Source organism: Ranitomeya variabilis, chromosome 2 (genome assembly GCF_051348905.1).
Source record: "Ranitomeya variabilis isolate aRanVar5 chromosome 2, aRanVar5.hap1, whole genome shotgun sequence".
Classification (NCBI taxonomy): domain Eukaryota; kingdom Metazoa; phylum Chordata; class Amphibia; order Anura; family Dendrobatidae; genus Ranitomeya; species Ranitomeya variabilis.
This window is the reverse complement of record NC_135233.1, coordinates 458,545,942-458,568,152: the sequence shown is the minus strand read 5'-3', so window position 1 is coordinate 458,568,152 and position 22,211 is coordinate 458,545,942. Positions and strand designations below refer to the sequence as shown.

General features: G+C 45.3%; 1 protein-coding gene across 1 annotated transcript in view; it reads right to left on the bottom strand.

Annotated features, from left to right (window-relative positions):
- Nucleotides 1-22,211, bottom strand: part of LOC143806639 (cathepsin W-like) — a 103,381-nt gene that overhangs the window by 70,380 nt on the left and 10,790 nt on the right. The gene's annotated exons all lie outside the window — the stretch shown is intronic.

The following is a 22,211-nucleotide window of genomic DNA, read 5'->3' as shown; positions in this document are numbered from 1 at the left end:
ATTCTCCAGGTCACTACGAGTTCATAGACACCAAACATGTCTAGGTTATTTTTTATCTAAGTGGTGAAAAAAAATTCAAAACTTTGCTAAAAACAAACAAACAAAAAAAAACACCATTTTCCGATACACGTAGCATCTCCATTTTTCGTGATCTGGGGTCAGGTCAGGGCTTATTTTTTGCGTGCCGAGCTGACGTTTTTAATGATACCACTTTTGTGCAGATACGTTCTTTTGATCGCCCGTTATTGCATTTTAATGCAATATCGCGGCGACCAAAAAAACGTAATTCTGTTGTTTAAAAAATTTTTCTCGCTACGCTGCTTAGCGATATTAGGTTAATGCTTTTTTTTATTGATAGATCGGGCGATTCTGAATACCAAATATGTGTAGGTTTGATTTTTTTTATTGTTTTATTTAGGATGGGGCGAAACTTTTATTTTTTTTTATTTTTTTTCATATTTTTTAAAACTTTTTTTAAACTTGTGCCATGCTTCAATAGCCTCCATGGGAGGCTAGAAGCTGGCACCACTGGATCGGCTCTGTTATGCAGCAGAAATGCAGGCTTGCTATGAGCGCCGACCACAGGGGGGCGCTCACAGCAGGCCGGCATCAGTAACCATAGAGGTCTCAAGGACCTCTATGGTTACTGTCCTGACACATCGCCGACCCCCTATCATGTGACGGGGGTCGGCGATGCGCTCATTTCCGGCCGTGTGGCCGGAAGCGGTAGTTAAATGCTGCTGTCAGCGTTTGACAGCGGCATTTAACAGGTTAATAGCGGCGGGTGAATCGCGATTTCACATGCCGCTATTGCGCGCAAATGTCAGCTGTACAAAACAGCTGACATGTCGAGACTTTGATGTGGGCTCACCACGGAGCCCACATCAAAGGGGGAGACACGACATGCGCAGTACTAGTACGGCGCATGTCGTGAAGGGGTTAATTTTCCGTCCACGTAGCCGTACCAGAGCTTTATATTTGCAGGACGAGTTGAACGTTTGAATAACACCATTCATTTTATCATGTGATGCACTGGGAAGCGAGAAAACAATTCCAAGTACATTGAAATTGCAAAATAAGTGCAATTCCACAATCGTTTTTTTATTTTTTTATTTACCATGTTCACTATCTGGTAAAAATTACCTGGTGACCTGATTCTCCTGTTCAGTACGATTACTCAGATACCAAATATGTATAGTTTTTAATGTATCTACAGTGGGGCAAAAAAGTATTTAGTCAGTCAGCAATAGTGCAAGTTCCACCACTTAAAAAGATGAGAGGCGTCTGTAATTTACATCATAGGTAGACCTCAACTATGGGAGACAAACTGAGTAAAAAAAATCCAGAAAATCACATTGTCTGTTTTTTTAACATTTAATTTGCATATTATGGTGGAAAATAAGTATTTGGTCAGAAACAAACAATCAAGATTTCTGGCTCTCACAGACCTGTAACTTCTTCTTTAAGAGTCTCCTCTTTCCTCCCCTCATTACCTGTAGTAATGGCATCTGTTTAAACTTGTTATCAGTATAAAAAGACACCTGTGCACACCCTCAAACAGTCTGACTCCAAACTCCACTATGGTGAAGACCAAAGAGCTGTCAAAGGACACCAGAAACAAAATTGTAGCCCTGCGCCAGGCTGGGAAGACTGAATCTGCCATAGCCAACCAGCTTGGAGTGAAGAAATCAACAGTGGGAGCAATAATTAGAAAATGGAAGACATACAAGACCACTGATAATCTCCCTCGATCTGGGGCTCCACGCAAAATCCCACCCCGTGGGGTCAGAATGATCACAAGAACGGTGAGCAAAAATCCCAGAACCACGCGGGGGGACCTAGTGAATGAACTGCAGAGAGCTGGGACCAATGTAACAAGGCCTACCTGTTATGACCCCAATGGCGAGGGTCTCAGAGGTACGTGGAAGTCTGCAGAATACAAAAATCCAGCTCATAGGGCAGTGGTAACTGGGTTGACCATATATCTACTCCTAACGCCAACACTAGAAGTAGCCGGGGATCATTCCTACGTTGATTCTAGATGACACGCTCCAGCCGGAGAATCTAGCTACCCCTAGTAGAGGAAAACAAAAGACCTTTCTTGCCTCCAGAGAAGGGGACCCCAAAGCTGGATAGAAGCCCCCCACAAATAATAACGGTGAGGTAAGAGGAAATGACAAACACAGAAATGAACCAGGTTTAGCACAGAGAGGCCCGCTTACTGATAGCAGAATAAAGAAAGGTAACTTATATGGTCAACAAAAACCCTATCAAAATCCACACTGGAAATTCAAGAACCCCCGAACCGTCTAACGGTCCGGGGGGAGAACACCAGCCCCCTAGAGCTTCCAGCAAAGGTCAGGATATAGATTTGGAACAAGCTGGACAAAAATACAAAACCAAAACAAATAGCAAAAAGCAAAAGGCAGACTTAGCTGATATAACTGGAACCAGGATCAGTAGACAAGAGCACAGCAGACTAGCTCTGATAACTATGTTGCCAGGCATTGAACTGAAGGTCCAGGGAGCTTATATAGCAACACCCCTAACTAACGACCCAGGTGCGGATAAAAGGAATGACAGAAAAACCAGAGTCAAAAAACTAGTAACCACTAGAGGGAGCAAAAAGCAAATTCACAACAGTACCCCCCCCTTAGTGAGGGGTCACCGAACCCTCACCACGACCACCAGGGCGATCAGGATGAGCGGCATGAAAGGCACGAACTAAATCGGCCGCATGAACATCAGAGGCGACCACCCAGGAATTATCCTCCTGACCATAGCCCTTCCACTTGACCAGGTACTGAAGCCTCCGCCTGGAGAGGCGAGAATCCAAGATCTTCTCCACCACGTACTCCAACTCGCCCTCAACCAACACCGGAGCAGGAGGCTCAGCAGAAGGAACTACAGGCACAATGTACCGCCGCAACAAGGACCTATGAAATACATTGTGAATAGCAAACGACACAGGAAGATCCAGACGAAAAGATACAGGATTAAGGATTTCCAATATCTTGTAAGGCCCAATAAAACGAGGTTTAAATTTGGGAGAGGAGACCTTCATAGGAACAAAGCGGGAAGAAAGCCATACCAAATCCCCAACGCGTAGTCGGGGACCCACACCGCGGCGGCGGTTGGCAAAGCGCTGAGCCCTCTCCTGTGACAACTTCAAGTTGTCCACCACATAATTCCAGATCCGCTGCAACCTATCTACCACAGAATCCACCCCAGGACAGTCAGAAGGCTCCACATGACCCGAAGAAAAGCGAGGATGGAAACCAGAGTTGCAGAAAAAAGGCGAAACCAAGGTGGCGGAACTAGCCCGATTATTAAGGGCAAACTCAGCCAACGGCAAGAATGTCACCCAATCGTCCTGATCAGCAGAGACAAAACACCTCAAATAAGCCTCCAAAGTCTGATTGGTTCGCTCCGTCTGTCCATTAGTCTGAGGATGGAAAGCAGACGAAAACGACAAATCAATGCCCATCCTACTACAAAAGGATCGCCAGAACCTAGAAACGAACTGGGATCCTCTGTCTGACACAATATTCTCAGGGATGCCGTGCAAACGAACCACGTTCTGGAAAAACACAGGAACCAGATCGGAAGAGGAAGGCAGCTTAGGCAAAGGAACCAAATGGACCATCTTGGAGAAGCGATCACATATCACCCAGATAACGGACATGCCCTGAGATAGCGGAAGATCAGAAATGAAATCCATGGAGATATGTGTCCAAGGTCTCTTCGGGACAGGCAAGGGCAAGAGCAAACCGCTGGCACGAGAACAGCAAGGCTTAGCTCGAGCACAAGTCCCACAGGACTGCACAAATGACCGCACATCCCTTGACAAGGAAGGCCACCAAAAGGACCTGGCCACCAGATCTCTGGTGCCAAAAATTCCCGGGTGACCTGCCAACACCGAGGAATGAACCTCGGAAATGACTCTGCTGGTCCATTTATCCGGGACAAACAGTCTGTCAGGTGGACAAGACTCAGGCCTATCAGCCTGAAATCTCTGCAACACACGTCGCAGATCCGGAAAAATAGCTGACAAGATAACTCCATCTTTAAGAATACCAACAGGATCAGCGACTCCAGGAGCATCAGGCACAAAGCTCCTAGAAAGAGCATCGGCCTTCACATTCTTTGAACCTGGTAAATACGAGACAACAAAATCAAAGCGGGAGAAAAACAATGACCAGCGGGCCTGTCTCGGATTAAGGCGTTTAGCAGACTCGAGATACATCAGATTTTTGTCATCAGTCAAGACCACCACACGATGCTTAGCACCCTCGAGCCAATGACGCCACTCCTCAAATGCCCATTTCATGGCCAACAACTCCCGATTGCCCACATCATAATTTCGCTCGGCAGGCGAAAACTTCCTGGAGAAAAAGGCACAAGGTTTCATAACAGAGCAACCAGGGCCTCTCTGCGACAAAACGGCCCCTGCTCCAATCTCTGAAGCATCCACCTCAACCTGAAAGGGAAGTGAGACATCGGGCTGGCACAAAACAGGCGCCGAAGTAAACCGGCGCTTCAACTCCTGGAAAGCCTCCACGGCAGCAGGAGCCCAGTTAGCTACATCGGAGCCCTTCTTGGTCATATCCGTCAACGGTTTCACAATGCTAGAAAAATTAGCGATAAAACGACGGTAGAAGTTAGCGAAACCCAAGAACTTCTGAAGACTCTTAACCGACGAGGGCTGAGTCCAATCAAGAATAGCTCGGACCTTGACTGGGTCCATCTCCACAGCAGAAGGGGAAAAAATGAACCCCAAAAAGGGAACCTTCTGTACACCAAAGAGACACTTTGAGCCCTTGACAAACAAAGAATTTTCACGCAAAATTTTAAAGACCAACCTGACCTGCTCCACATGCGAATCCCAATCATCAGAAAAAAACAAAATATCATCCAGATAAACAATCAAAAATTTATCCAGATACTTCCGGAAAATGTCATGCATAAAGGACTGAAAAACTGAAGGCGCATTGGAGAGCCCAAAAGGCATCACCAAGTACTCAAAATGACCTTCGGGCGTATTGAATGCGGTTTTCCATTCATCACCTTGCTTAATGCGCACAAGGTTGTACGCACCACGAAGGTCTATCTTGGTGAACCACTTGGCACCTTTAATCCGGGCAAACAAGTCAGACAACAGCGGTAAAGGATACTGAAATTTGACAGTGATCTTATTTAAAAGCCGATAATCAATACAAGGTCTCAAAGATCCGTCCTTTTTTGCCACAAAAAAGAATCCCGCACCAAGGGGGGAAGAAGACGGACGAATATGTCCTTTCTCCAGAGACTCCCTGATATATGAACGCATAGCGGTATGTTCAGGTACCGACAGATTAAACAGTCTTCCCTTAGGAAACTTACTGCCTGGGATCAAATCTATAGCACAGTCACAGTCCCTATGAGGAGGCAGTGCACTGGACTCAGACTCACTGAAGACATCCTGATAATCAGACAAATACTCCGGAACTTCCGAAGGCGTAGAAGAAGCAATAGACACAGGCAGGGAATCCCCATGAATACCACGACAGCCCCAACTTGAGACTGACATAGCCTTCCAGTCCAGGACTGGATTATGGGTCTGTAACCATGGCAGCCCTAAAACAACCAAATCATGCATTTTATGTAAAACCAGGAAACGTATCACCTCGCGGTGTTCAGGAGTCATGCACATGATAACCTGTGTCCAATACTGCGGTTTATTTGCTGCCAATGGCGTAGCATCAATACCCCTAAGAGGAATAGGATTTTCTAATGGTTCAAGAGTAAAACCACAGTGCTTAGCAAATGACAGATCCATAAGACTCAGGGCAGCACCTGAATCTACAAACGCCATGACAGGATAAGACGACAGTGAGCAAATCAAAGTTACAGACAGAATAAATTTAGGTTGCAAATTACCAACGGTGACAGGACTAACAACCTTAGCTATACGTTTAGAGCATGCTGAGATAACATGTGTAGAATCACCACAGTAGTAGCACAAGCCATTCCGGCGTCTATGAATTTTCCGCTCATTTCTAGTCAGGATTCTATCACATTGCATTAAATCAGGTGTCTGTTCAGACAACACCATGAGGGAATTTGCGGTTTTTCTATCACATTGCACCGAATTAGGTGTCTGTTCAGACAACACCATGAGGGAATTTGCGGTTTTGCGCTCCCGCAACCGCCGGTCAATTTGAATAGCCAGTGCCATAGTATCATTGAGACCTGTGGGAATGGGAAAACCCACCATAACATTCTTAATGGCTTCAGATAGGCCATTTCTAAAATTAGCGGCCAGTGCACACTCGTTCCAATGTGTCAGCACGGACCATTTCCGAAATTTTTGGCAATACACTTCAGCCTCGTCCTGCCCCTGAGACATAGCCAGCAAGGCCTTTTCTGCCTGAATCTCAAGACTGGGTTCCTCATAAAGTAAACCGAGCGCCAGAAAAAACGCATCAATATCAGCCAATGCCGGATCTCCTGGCGCCAGCGAAAAAGCCCAATCCTGAGGGTCGCCCCGTAAGAACGAAATAACTATTTTTACTTGCTGAGCAGAGTCTCCAGATGAACAGGGTCTCAGGGACAAAAACAATTTACAATTATTCACAAAATTCCTAAACTTAAACCTGTCTCCGGAAAACAGTTCAGGAATCGGTATTTTAGGTTCTGACCTAGGATTTCTGATAACATAGTCTTGTATGCCCTGCACACGAGTAGCCAGCTGGTCCACACTTGTAATCAAGGTCTGGACATTCATGTCTGCAGCAAGCATAGCCACTCTGAGGTAAAGGGGAAGAAGAAAGAAAAAAAAAAAAAAAACTCAGAATCTCCTTTCTTATAATCCCTCTTCTGCAACGCATTAAACATTTAATACTGGCCTGGCAAACTGTTATGACCCCAATGGCGAGGGTCTCAGAGGTACGTGGAAGTCTGCAGAATACAAAAATCCAGCTCATAGGGCAGTGGTAACTGGGTTGACCATATATCTACTCCTAACGCCAACACTAGAAGTAGCCGGGGATCATTCCTACGTTGATTCTAGATGACACGCTCCAGCCGGAGAATCTAGCTACCCCTAGTAGAGGAAAACAAAAGACCTTTCTTGCCTCCAGAGAAGGGGACCCCAAAGCTGGATAGAAGCCCCCCACAAATAATAACGGTGAGGTAAGAGGAAATGACAAACACAGAAATGAACCAGGTTTAGCACAGAGAGGCCCGCTTACTGATAGCAGAATAAAGAAAGGTAACTTATATGGTCAACAAAAACCCTATCAAAATCCACACTGGAAATTCAAGAACCCCCGAACCGTCTAACGGTCCGGGGGGAGAACACCAGCCCCCTAGAGCTTCCAGCAAAGGTCAGGATATAGATTTGGAACAAGCTGGACAAAAATACAAAACCAAAACAAATAGCAAAAAGCAAAAGGCAGACTTAGCTGATATAACTGGAACCAGGATCAGTAGACAAGAGCACAGCAGACTAGCTCTGATAACTATGTTGCCAGGCATTGAACTGAAGGTCTAGGGAGCTTATATAGCAACACCCCTAACTAACGACCCAGGTGCGGATAAAAGGAATGACAGAAAAACCAGAGTCAAAAAACTAGTAACCACTAGAGGGAGCAAAAAGCAAATTCACAACACCTACCATAAGTAACACACTACGCCACCATGGACTCAGATCCTGCAGTGCCAGACGTGTCCCACTGCTTAAGCCAGTACATGTCCGGGCCCGTCTGAAGTTTGCTAGAGAGCATTTGGATGATCCAGAGGAGTTTTGGGAGAATGTCCTATGGTCTGATGAAACCAAACTGGAACTGTTTGGTAGAAACACAACTTGTTGTGTTTGGAGGAAAAAGAATACGGAGTTGCATCCATCAAACACCATACCTACTGTAAAGCATGGTGGTGGAAACATCATGCTTTGGGGCTGTTTCTCTGCAAAGGGGCCAGGACGACTGATCCGGGTACATGAAAGAATGAATGGGGCCATGTATCGTGAGATTTTGAGTGCAAACCTCCTTCCATCAGCAAGGGCATTGAAGATGAAACGTGGCTGGGTCTTTCAACATGACAATGATCCAAAGCACACCGCCAGGGCAACGAAGGAGTGGCTTTGTAAGAAGCATTTCAAGGTCCTGGAGTGGCCTAGCCAGTCTCCAGATCTCAACCCTATAGAAAACCTTTGGAGGGAGTTGAAAGTCCGTGTTGCCAAGCGAAAATCCAAAAACATCACTGCTCTAGAGGAGATCTGCATGGAGGAATGGGCCAACATACCAACAACAGTGTGTGGCAACCTTGTGAAGACTTACAGAAAAAGTTTGACCTCTGTCATTGCCAACAAAGGATATTTTACAAAGTATTGAGATGAAATTTTGTTTCTGACCAAATACTTATTTTCCACCATAATATGCAAATTAAATGTTAAAAAACAGACAATGTGATTTTCTGGATTTTTTTTTCTCAGTTTGTCTCCCATAGTTGAGGTCTACCTATGATGTAAATTACAGACGCCTCTCATCTTTTTAAGTGGTGGAACTTGCACTATTGCTGACTGACTAAATACTTTTTTTCCCCACTGTAAGTGGTGAAAAAAAAATTGGAAACTTGTAAGAAATAAAAAATTTGCTTGTCCACATTTTCCAAGACCCCTAACAATTTCATTTTTTTTGGATATGGGGCTGTTTGGGGAATTATTTTTTGCGCCCTGAGCTTACATTTTTATTGATACCGTTTTGGGATAGATACAATGTTTTGATCACCTCTTATTTCATTCTATTACAATGTTATGACTGCAAAAAACATCATTCTGGCGTTTTTTGTTTTTTTTTCATTACGCCGTTTACCCATCAGATTAAGTTATTTTATATTTTGATAGATCTGGCTTTTACGAATACAGCTCCACCAAATATGTGTATTTTTTTATTGTATTATTTTTTATGAACCAATAAGGGGGTGAAATAACCCCTTAACGACCGCCGATACGCCTTTTAACGGCGGCCGCTAAGGGTACTTAAACCACAGCGCCGTTAATTAACGGCGCTGTGGAAAAAGTGAATAGCGCCCCCCAGAGTCGGATTTTCTCTGGGGTCTCGGTTACCGGGGGTAGCCGAGACCCCAGAGAACATGATTCGGGGTTTTTTTACCGACCCCCGAGTTGCGATCGCCGGTAATTAACCGTTTACCGGCGATCGCAAAAAAAACAAAAAACACGATGTGCCATTTAATTTCTCTGTCCTCCGATGTGATCGCACATCGGAGGACAGAGAAATGGGGTCCCCGGTCGCCCCCGATGGCCCCCGATACTCACCTGTCTCCCCCGGTGCTCCTCGTGGCTCCCGATGGGCGCCGCCATCTTAAAAATGGGGGGCGCATGCGCAGTGCGCCCGCCGGCCGGCACCTGGGAGATCTTTGGGGTCTCGGCTGCTGGGGGTAGCCGAGACCCCAAAGAACATGATCGGGGTCGGTTTTTACCGACCCCTGTTTTGCGATCGCCGGTAATTAACTGTTTACCGGCGACCGCAAAAAAAAAAGTGATGTGTAATTCTCTGTCCTCTGATGTGATCGCACATCAGAGGACAGAGAAATAGGGGGATTCGGGGACCCTATCATACTTACCGGTGTCCCTGGGTCCTCCTGTGTCTTCTCCTGGCCGCCGCCTTCTTCCTATGAAAAGAAAATGGTGGGCGCATGCGCAGTGCGCCCGCTCTCTGCTGCCATCTGCCGGCCGGCAGGATAGAAGAGTTGGGGCTAAAATTAGGGCTAGGGTTAGGGCTAGGGCTAGGGTTAGGGTTAGGGTTAGGGCTAGGGTTAGGGTTAGGTGTTATGGACCTGGTGGTTAGGAGCACCTGGAATGACCTGATGGTTAAACTAGACGACAGGACAAGCTCTGGGAAGTGGGATCTCTGCTGACCGCAAACTCTAATCCTATCACAGACACTAGAAATAGCCGTGGAGCGTACCTAACTCTCCCTAGACGCCTCTTCACAGCCTAAGAGCTAACTACCCCTAAAGATAGGAAATAAAGCCTTACCTTGCCTCAGAGAAATTCCCCAAAGGAAAAGGCAGCCCCCCACGAATATTGACTGTGAGTTAAGAGGAAAGTCACAAACACAGGAATGAAACAGGTTTCAGCAAAAGAGGCCAGACTTACTAAATAGACTGAGGATAGGAAAGGAATCTATGCGGTCAGCACAAAAATCTACAAAAAAACACGCAGAGTGTGCAAAAAGACCCCCGCACTGACTCACGGTGCGGAGGTGCCACTCTGCATCCCAGAGCTTCCAGCTAGCAAGGCAATATCATGTTTGCAAGCTGGACAAGAACTTAGCAAGTACTAAGAAATATATTCAATACACAATGAACAACAAATAAACTAGCAGGGACTTAGCTTCTGCTGGAGTAGACAGGTCGTCAGAAAGATCCGAGAGAGATCTGAACCAGTACTGATACATTGACAGCTGGCATGAAGTAACGATCTGAGTGGAGTTAAATAGAGAAGCCAGCCTAGCCGCAAACGAGGGCAGCTGAGGAAGTAATCTCAAGGACTAGCAGTTCCACTCACAGCCACCAGAGGGAGTCCACAGACAGAACTCGCCGAAGAACCATTCATGACCACAGGAGGGAGTTCGAGAACGGAATTCACAACAGTACCTGTTGTGAATTCTGTTCTCGAGCTCCCTCCTGTGGTTATGAATGGTACTTCGGCGAGTTCTGTTCATGGACTCCCTCTGGTGGCTGTGAGTGGAGCTGCTGGTTCTGAGATTCCTTCTCCAGCTGATCTCGTTGAGGTCTTGGCTGGCTGCTCTATTTAACTCCACTCAGATCGTTACTTGATGCCAGCTGTCAATGTCCTAGTACTGGTTCAGTTCTCTTGGATCTTTCATATGACCTGTCTACTTCAGCAAAAGCTAAGTCCCTGCTAGCTTATTTGTTACCACTGTGTTTTTGTCCAGCTTGCTATTATGATTTCGTCTTGTTAGCTGGAAGCTCTGGGATGCAGAGTGGCACCACCACGCCGTGAGTCGGTGCGGTGCTCTCTTTTGCACACTCTGCGTGGTTCTTTTTTGTTAGTTTTTTATGCTGACCGCAAAGATACCTTTTCTATCTTCAGTCTGTTTAGTTCAGTCCGGCCTCCTTTGCTGAAACCTATTTCATTCCTGTGTTTGTGACTTCCATCTTAACTCACAGTCAATATATGTGGGGGCTGCCTATTTCTTTGGGGAATTTCTCTGAGGCAAGGTAGGCTGTATTTTCTATCTTTAGGAGTAGTTAGCTCTTAGGCTGTGAAGAGGCGTCTAGGCAGAGTCAGGAACGCTCCACGGCTATTTCTAGTTGTTGTGATAGGATTAGGGGTTGCGGTCAGCAGAGCTCCCACTTCCCAGAGCTCGTCCTGTATTGCTAGTTTGCTCATCTGGTCATTTCTAGTGCTCCTAACCACCAGCCCATCATAACAAGTACCCCCCCCCCTTGAGGAGGGGTCACCGAACCCTCACCAGAGCCCCCAGGCCGATCAGGACAAGCCAAATGAAAGGCACGAACCAAATCGGCAGCATGGACATCGGAGGCAACAACCCAGGAATTATCCTCCTGACCATAGCCCTTCCATTTGACCAGGTACTGAAGTTTCCGTCTCGAAATACGAGAATCTAAAATCTTCTCCACCACATATTCCAACTCCCCCTCGACCAACACCGGAGCAGGAGGGTCAACGGAGGGAACCATAGGCGCCACATATCTCCGCAACAACGACCTATGGAACACATTATGGATTGCAAAAGAAGCTGGAAGGGCCAAACGAAACGACACAGGATTGAGAATTTCAGAAATCTTATAAGGACCAATGAAACGAGGTTTAAACTTAGGAGAAGAAACCTTCATAGGGACATGACGAGACGAAAACCAAACCAAATCCCCAACACGAAGTCGGGGACCAACACAGCGACGGCGTTTGTCGAAACGTTGAGCCTTCTCCTGAGACAATGTCAAATTGTCCACTACATGAGTCCAAATTTGCTGCAACCTGTTCACCACAGAATCCACACCAGGACAGTCCGAAGGCTCAACCTGCCCTGACGAAAAACGAGGATGAAAACTAGAATTACAAAAAAAAGGCGAAACCAAAGTAGCCGAACTGGCCCGATTATTAAGGGCGAACTCAGCCAATGGCAAGAAGGTCACCCAATCATCCTGATCAGCCGAAACAAAGCATCTCAGATAGGTCTCCAAAGTCTGATTAGTTCGTTCGGTTTAGCCATTTGTCTGAGGGTGGAAAGCCGAAGAAAAAGACAAATCAATGCCCATCTTAGCACAAAAGGACCGCCAAAACCTTGAAACAAACTGGGAACCTCTGTCCGACACGATGTTCTCCGGAATGCCATGCAAACGAACCACATGCTGGAAAAATAATGGAACCAAATCAGAGGAGGAAGGTAATTTAGGCAAGGGTACCAAATGGACCATCTTAGAGAAGCGATCACAAACCACCCAGATGACCGACATCCTTTGAGAGACAGGGAGATCTGAAATAAAATCCATGGAAACATGCGTCCAAGGCCTTTTCGGGACTGGCAAGGGCAAAAGTAACCCACTGGCACGAGAACAGCAGGGCTTGGCCCGAGCACAAGTCCCACAGGACTGCACAAAATAACGCACATCCCGTGACAAGGAAGGCCACCAAAAGGACCTAGCCACCAAATCTCTGGTACCAAAAATCCCAGGATGACCAGCCAACACCGAACAATGAACCTCAGAGATAGTCCATCTATCAGGGACAAAAAGTTTCTCCGCTGGACAACGGTCAGGTCTATCAGCCTGAAACTCCTGCTGCGCCCGCCGCAAATCAGGTGAGATGGCAGACAGAATTACCCCCTCTTTGAGAATACCAGCCGGCTCAGGAACTCCCGGAGAATCAGGCACAAAACTCCTTGAAAGGGCATCGGCCTTCACATTCTTAGAACCCGGAAGGTATGAAACCACAAAATCGAAACGGGAGAAAAACAGCGACCATCGAGCCTGTCTAGGATTCAACCGCTTGGCAGACTCTTGATAAGTCAGATTCTTGTGATCCGTTAAGACCACCACGCGATGCTTGGCTCCCTCAAGCCAATGTCGCCACTCCTCGAATGCCCACTTCATAGCCAACAACTCCCGATTGCCAACATCATAATTACGCTCAGCAGGCGAAAACTTTCTAGAAAAGAAAGCACATGGCTTCATCACAGAGCCATCAGAACTTCTTTGAGACAAAACAGCCCCTGCTCCAATCTCAGAAGCATCAACCTCGACCTGAAAAGGGAGCGAAACATCTGGCTGACACAATACAGGGGCCGAAGAGAAACGACGTTTCAACTCCCGAAAAGCCTCAACGGCCGCAGAGGACCAATTCACCACATCAGCACCTTTCTTGGTCAAATCAGTCAACGGTTTAACAACACTAGAAAAATTAGCGATGAAGCGACGATAAAAATTAGCAAAGCCCAGGAATTTCTGAAGGCTCTTCACAGATGTAGGCTGAGTCCAATCATAAATGGCCTGAACTTTAAAAGGATCCATCTCGATAGTAGAAGGGGAAAAAATGAAGCCCAAAAAGGAAACCTTCTGAACTCCGAAGAGACATTTAGACCCCTTCACAAACAAAGAATTAGCACGAAGGACCTGGAACACCATTCTGACCTGCTTCACATGAGACTCCCAATCATCCGAAAAGACCAAAATATCATCCAAATATACAATCATGAATCTATCCAAATACTTTCGGAAGATGTCATGCATAAAGGACTGAAACACAGATGGAGCATTAGAAAGCCCGAATGGCATCACCAGGTACTCAAAATAACCCTCGGGCGTATTAAATGCTGTTTTCCATTCATCGCCCTGTTTAATACGCACAAGATTATACGCCCCTCGAAGATCTATCTTGGTGAACCAACTAGCCCCCTTAATCCGAGCAAACAAATCAGACAGTAGAGGCAAAGGGTACTGAAATTTGACCGTGATTTTATTGAGAAGGCGGTAATCTATACAAGGTCTCAGAGAACCATCCTTCTTGGCCACAAAAAAAGAACCCTGCTCCCAACGGTGACGACGACGGGTGAATATGCCCTTTCTCCAAGGACTTCTTTATATAACTCCGCATAGCGGCGTGTTCCGGCACAGATAAATTGAAAAGTCGTCTCTTAGGAAATTTACTACCAGGAATCAAATTAATAGCACAATCACAATCCCTATGAGGGGGTAGGGCACTGGATTTGGGCTCATCAAATACATCTCGGTAATCCGACAAAAACTCAGGGACTTCAGAAGGAGTAGAAGGAGAAATTGACAACAACGGAACATCACCATGTACCCCTTGACAACCCCAACTGGACACAGACATTGATTTCCAATACAATACTGGATTATGGACCTGTAGCCATGGCAAACCCAACACGACCACATCATGTAAATTATGCAACACCAAAAAGCGAATATCTTCCTGATGTGCAGGAGCCATGCACATGGTCAACTGAGTCCAGTACTGAGGTTTATTCTTGGCCAAAGGCGTAGTATCAATTCCCCTTAAAGGAAAAGGATACTGCAAGGGCTCCAAGAAAAAACCACAGCGCCTGGCAAACTCCAAGTCCATCAAATTCAGGGCAGCGCCTGAATCCACAAATGCCATAACAGAGTAGGACGACAAAGAGCAAATCATAGTAACGGACAAAAGAAACTTAGGCTGTACAGTACCAATGGTGACAGACCTAGCGAACCGCTTAGTGCGCTTAGGACAATCAGAGATAGCATGAGTGGAGTCACCACAGTAAAAACACAGCCCATTCAGACGTCTGTGTTCTTGCCGTTCAGCTCTGGTCAAAGTCCTATCACATTGCATAGGCTCAGGCCTCTGCTCAGAGGATACCGCCAAATGGCGCACAACCTTGCGCTCACGCAAGCGCCGATCGATCTGAATGGCCAAGGACATTGATTCATTCAGACCAGCAGGCGTGGGGAACCCCACAATAACATCCTTAAGGGTTTCAGAAAGACCCTTTCTGAAAATTGCTGCAAGGGCACACTCATTCCATTGAGTAAGCACAGACCACTTTCTAAACTTCTGGCAATATACCTCCGCTTCATCCTGACCCTGACACAAAGCCAGCAAGATTTTCTCTGCCTGATCCACAGAATTAGGTTCGTCATAAAGCAATCCAAGCGCCAGAAAAAACGCATCTACATTATGCAATGCAGGGTCTCCTGGCGCAAGGGAGAATGCCCAGTCTTGAGGGTCGCCCCGTAACAAAGAAATAATGATTTTTACTTGCTGAATGGGGTCACCAGAGGAGTGGGGTTTCAAAGCAAGAAACAGTCTACAATTATTTTTGAAATTCAGAAATTTAGATCTATCCCCAGAAAACAAATCAGGAATTGGAATTCTAGGCTCTAATATCGGATTCTGAACTACATAATCTTGAATGTTTTGTACCCTTGCAGTGAGTTGATCAACAAAAGAGGACAGACCTTGAATGTCCATATCTACACCTGAGTCCTGAACCACCCAGAGATTAAGGGGAAAAGAAAGACAGAACACACTGCAGAGAAAAAAAAATGGTCTCAGAACTTCTCTTATCCCTCTATTGAGATGCATTAACACTTTGTGGGCCAGCTGTACTGTTATGGACCTGGTGGTTAGGAGCACCTGGAATGACCTGATGGTTAAACTAGACGACAGGACAAGCTCTGGGAAGTGGGATCTCTGCTGACCGCAAACTCTAATCCTATCACACACACTAGAAATAGCCATGGAGCGTACCTAACTCTCCCTAGATGCCTCTTCACAGCCTAAGAGCTAACTACCCCTAAAGATAGGAAATAAAGCCTTATCTTGCCTCAGAGAAATTCCCCAAAGGAAAAGGCAGCCCCCCACGAATATTGACTGTGAGTTAAGAGGAAAGTCACAAACACAGGAATGAAACAGGTTTCAGCAAAAGAGGCCAGACTTACTAAATAGACTGAGGATAGGAAAGGAATCTATGCGGTCAGCACAAAAATCTACAAAAAACCACGCAGAGTGTGCAAAAAGACCCCCGCACCGACTCACGGTGCGGAGGTGCCACTCTGCATCCCAGAGCTTCCAGCTAGCGAGGCAATATCATGTTAGCAAGCTGGACAAGAACTTAGCAAGTACTAAGAAATATATTCAATACACAATGAACAACAAATGAACTAGCAGGGACTTAGCTTCTGCTGGAGTAGACAGGTCATCAGAAAGATCCGAGAGAGATCTGAACCAGTACTGATACATTGACAGCTGGCATGAAGTAACGATCTGAGTGGAGTTAAATAGAGAAGCCAGCCTAGCCGCAAACGAGGGCAGCTAAGGAAGTAATCTCAAGGACCAGCAGTTCCACTCACAGCCACCAGAGGGAGTCCACAGACAGAACTCGCCGAAGTACCATTCATGACCACAGGAGGGAGTTCGAGAACGGAATTCACAACAGTTAGGGCTAGGGTTAGGGTTAGGGTTAGGGCTAGGGTTAGGGTTAGGGCTAGGGTTATGGTTAGGGCTAGGGTTGGGGCTAAATTTAGGGTTAGGGTTGGAGCTAAATTTAGGGTTAGGGCTGGGGCTAAATTTAGGGTTAGGGTTGGGGCCAAAGTTAGGGCTATAGTTAGAGTTGGGGCTAAAGTTAGGACTAGGGTTGCGGCTAAAGTTAGGGTTAGGGTTGGGATTAGGGTTACGTTTGGGATTACGGTTAGGTTTGGGATTAGGGTTAAGGTTAGGGTTGGGATTAGGGGTGTATTGGGATTAGGGTTAGGTTTGAGGTTAGGGTTGAGATTAGGATTAGGGGTGTGTTGGATTTAGGGTTCTGATTAGGGTTATGGTTGTTTTGAGGTTAGGGTTGCGATTATCCTTAGGGTTGTGATTAGGATTATGGATCGGGTTGGCATTAGGGTTAGGCCTCTTTCACACTTCAGTCTTTTGGCGTCAGTCTGAAACCGCCATTTTCATCAAATATCGGATTCGCCATTTTTTTTGGCGGTTCCGCTATTTTTCCATAGACATGCATTAGCGACGGATTGTGGCGGATGGTCGTCCGTTCCATCCGCCATGTGATGGATCCGTCGAGATTTGGCGGACGTCATCTAGACATTGACGGCCATTGTAACGTTTTTTGTCTGCGCCGAAATGGCGGTTCGCGACGGATCCGTCGCGTTCGTCATTCCATAGAATGGCCGCCTATGGGCGACGGATCCGTCGTTACCGTCATTTCGGCGGATCCGTCGCCCCAATCCGCTTTTTCAATTGCGCATGCTCCAAAAAGTAGATACTTTTCCCAGACAACCCCCAAGTAACGGATCCGTCAAAAAAACGGATCCGTTAGAACCGTTTTCTCAACAATTGTGACGGATCCGTCACTATGTCGGAGCTAACTGACGCCAAACAACTGAAGTGTGAAAGAAGCCTTAGGGGTGTGTTGGGGTTAGGGTTGGAGTTAGATTTGGGGGGTTTCCACTGTTTAGGTACATCAGGGGGTCTCTAAACGCCACAGCCAATTTTGCGCTCAAAAAGTCAAATGGTGCTCCCTCCCTTCCGAGCTCTGCCGTGCACCCAAACAGTGGTTTACCCCCACATATGGGGCATCAGCGTACTCGGGATAAATTGGACAACAACTCTTGGGGTCCAATTTCTCCTGTTACCCTTGTGAAAATAAAAACTTGGGGGCTAAAAAATCTTTTTTGTGGAAAAAAAAATATTTTTTATTTTCACAACTCTGCATTATAAACGTCTGTGAAGCACTTGGGCATTCAAAGTTCTCACCACACATCTAGATAAGTTCCTTGGGGGGTCTAGTTTCCAAAATGGGGTCACTTGTGGGGGGTTTCTACTGTTTAGGTACATCAGGGGCTCTGCAAACGCAACATAATGCCCGCAGACCATTCTATCAAAGTCTGCATTCCAAAATGGGGTTCCTTCCCTTCCGAGCCCTGCCATGCGCCGTAATAGTGGTTTATCCCCACATATGGGGTATCAGTGTTCTCAGGACAAATTGGACAACAACTTTTGGTGTCCAATTTCTCTTGTTACCCTTGTCAAAATAAAAATTTGGGGGCTAAAAAATCTTTTTTGTGGAAAAACAATTTTATTTTTATTTTCACGACTCTGCATTATAAACTTCTGTGAAGCACTTGGGCATTCAAAGTTCTCACCACACATCTAGATAAGTTCCTTGGGGGGTCTAGTTTCCAAAATGGGGTCACTTGTGGGGGGTTTCTACTGTTTAGGCACATCAGGGGTTCTGGAAATGCAACATAACGCCCGCAGACCATTCTATCAAAGTCTGCATTCCAAAACGGCGCTCCTTCCCTTCCGAGCTCTGCCGTGCACCCAAACAGTGGTCCCCCCCACACATGGGGTATCAGTGTACTCAGGACAAATTGGACAACAACTCTTGTGGTCTAATTTCTCTTGTTCCCTTGTGAAAATAAAAACTTGGGGGCTAAAAAAAAAATTTTGTGGAATTTTTTTTTTTTTATATTCATGACTCTGCATTATAAACTTCTGTGAAGCACTTGGGCATTCAAAGTTCTCACCACACATCTAGATAAGTTCCTTGGGGGGGTCTAGTTTTCAAAATGGGGTCACTTGTGGGGGGTTTCTACTGTTTAGGTACATCAAGGGCTCTGCAAACGCAACATAACGCCCGCAGACCATTCTATCAAAGTCTGCATTCCAAAACGGCGCTCCTTCCCTTCCGAGCTCTGCCATGCACCCAAACAGTGGTTTACCCCAACATATGGGGTATCAGCCTACTCAGCATAAATTGCACAATAAATTTGGGGTCCAATTTCTCCTGTTACCCTTGAGAAAATAAAAAATTGCAGGCTAAAAAATAATTTTTGAGGAAAAAAAAAGGATTTTTTATTTTCACGGCTCTACTTTATAAATTTCTGTGAAGCACTTGGGGGTTTAAAGTGCTCACCACACATCTAGATAAGTTCCTTAAGTGGTCTAGTTTCCAAAATGGGGTCACTTGTGGGGGGTTTCTACTGTTTAGGCACATCAGGAGCTCTCCAAACGCGACATGGTGTCCGATCTCAATTCCAGCCAATTCTACATTGAAAAAGTAAAACAGCACTCCTTCTCTTCCAAGCTCTGCGGTGCGCCCAAACAGTGGTTTACCCCCACATATGGGGTATCGATGTACTCAGGAGAAATTGCACAACAACTTTTGTGGTCTAATTTCTCCTGTTACCCTTGTGAAAATAAAAATTTTGGGGCAAAAAGATCATTTTTGTAGAAAAAATGCCATTTTTTATTTTCACGGCACTACGTTATAAACTTCTGAGAAGCACCTGGGGGTTTAAAGTGCTTACCACACATCTAGTTAAGTTCCTTAAGGGGTCTAGTTTCCAAAATGGGGTCACTTGTGGGGGGCTTCTACTGTTTAAGCACATCAGGGGCTCTCCAAATGCGACATGGCGTCCAATCTCAATTCCAGCCAATTCTACATTGAAAAAGTAAAACGGCACTCCTTCTCTTCCAAGATCTGCGGTGCGCCCAAACAGTGGTTTACTCCCACATATGGGGTATCAACATACTCAGGAGAAATTGCACAACAACTTTTGTGGTCTAATTTCTCCTGTTACCCTTGTAAAAATAAGAATTTGTGGGCGAAAAGATTATTTTTGTGTAAACAAATGCGATTTTTTATTTTCACGGCTCTACTTTATAAACTTCTGTGAAGCACTTGGGGGCTCAAAGTGCTCACCACACATCTAGATAAGTTCCTTAAGGGGTCTAGTTTCCAAAATGGGGTCACTTGTGGGGGATTTCCACTGTTTAGGCACATCAGGGGCTCTCTAAACGTGACATGGCATCCGATCTCAATTCCAGCCAATTCTGCATTGAAAAAGTCAAACAGTGCTCCTTCTCTTCCAAGTCTGCGGTGCGCCCAAACAGTGGTTTACCCCCACATATGGGGTATCAGCGTATTCAGGAGAAATTTCACAACAACATTTATGGTTAAATTTCTGTTTTTACACTTGTGAAAATAAAAAAAATGGTTCTGAAGTAAAATGTTTGCAAAAAAAAGTTAAATTTTCATTTTTGCCTTCCACATTGTTTCAGTTCCTGTGAAGCACATAAAGGGTTAATAAACTTCTTGAATGTGGTTTTGAGCACCTTGAGGGGTGCAGTTTTTAGAATGGTGTCACACTTGGTTATTTTCTATCATATTGACCCCTCAAAATGACTTCAAATGTGATGTGGTCCCTAAAAAAAAATGGTGTTGTAAAAATGAGAAATTGCTGGTCAAATTCTAACCCTTATAACTCCCTAACAAAAAAAAATTTTGTTTCCAAAATTGTGCTGATGTAAAGTTGACATGTGGGAAATGTTATTTATTAACTATTTTTCGTGACATATCTCTCTGATTTAAAGGCATAAAAATCCAAAGTTTGAAAATTGCTATATTTTAAATTTTTTTGACATATTTCCATTTTTTTCATAAATAATCGCAAGTAATATCGAAGAAATGTTACCACTAACATGAAGTACAACATGTCACGAAAAAACAGTCTCAGAATCAGCAGGATCTGTTGAAGCGTTCCAGAGTTATAACCTCATAAAGTGACAGTGGTCAGAATTGTAAAAATTGGCCTGGTCATTAAGTACCAAATTGGCTCTGTCACTAAGGGGTTAAAAAAAATGTCCTATTTTTTTTTCACTTTTTCTTGTATTTAATAGTCCCTATTTGAAGTTGCGATCGTCCAGTCGATTGTGCTACATGTAGCAGTGCACAAGCACAGGCCGGCATTTATAGGAGGATCGTAATGACTGACACGGGAGTCATCTGCAGACCCCAGGCTGTCATAACAACCCATCGGCACCCTGCGATCAAGTGACGGGTGCATCGATGGGCGGGATGAATGACATGCTCCTGGCCAATGCGTGTTAAATGTCGCTGTCAGAGATTGACAGCGGCATTTAACAGGTTATCATCCGCGGGCGCATCACGTCCAGGAAAAGATGCGGGGTTCAGGATCGCCGACGGATTCTACTGCGCAGGCGCGGCAGGCGCCATCTTGATGAAGACTATTTTTTTTCCTCTAGCAAAATGGTGCCGTGGTGACACCTGTGCAGTAGCATCTATCGTTTTCTGAATTATGCTAGTGCACAGGCCCGGCCGGTGCCATTTTGAGGAAGCAATGTTTTTTTTCTAAAGAAATTTATATGACTAAATACGATTAAAATATGAATATTATAGATCCAATCATGCCGCCAGCGCCTGCATGATGAATGTAATTTTTTTCTTTTTTTAAACCGTAACATATCCAGTATGTAAAATGGGGGCAGGTCACTGAGGGATCAGTGACCTGTCATAAGCCATGCATATGAAAATGTAAGCAGAGCACCATATAAAGCCCCGCCCCACTCCAGAGCACCAGAAACTTATTAACTGAAAACAAGAAATAAAAATTTAAGAACAACCATAAGACGGGTATCATTTTAATCAGTAAATTGGCGCCAACCTGACACTGTCTGTAGGTTACTGAGCACAATCCTGCTGACAGGTTCTCTTTAAGAATCTATGTTAATGTAATATAACAGGGTGGTTAATTATAATTAGTAAAAGTCCAAAGGGGCGTAACCAGAGATTTGTTTCTGTGGGCGTGTACTATTTCCCCTGTATGAAACTGTCCACTTATAAACAGGAAGCATCATGGAAGAAAAGTAGATCAGAAGAAGTCTTCTTCTGTGAGATGTGTTGATTGACTGTCCTGCTCTCAGCGCTGACCTCTGCACCTACTGTGTAGTATAGAGTGAAGCTGAGTGCCATTACACTTTCAGCTTTTATCTCAGGGCAGTGAGTGTGGGAGAAAGGGGAGTTCAGCAGAGCAGAGTGTTATTACAAACACTTTCAGCTTTTATCTCATGGCAGTCAGTGTGAGGGGGTAGGTGAGGAGGAGTAGAGCTGAGGTGAGCATGATTACAAACACCTCTTCAGCTGCAGCTCTCCTCTCACAGCACTGTCAGCCCTGCTGTAATCCCCTCCCTCCTCATTGACTACCCAGAGATGAAAGCTGAAGCTGTAATCACACTTAGCTTTGCTGTACTCTACACAGTAAGTGCATAGATTAGGGCTGTCTATCAAGACATCTCAACGAGAAGGCATGTTCTTTTGATCTTTGGGGGGCGTATTCTTATCTCCTCCTCATGATAC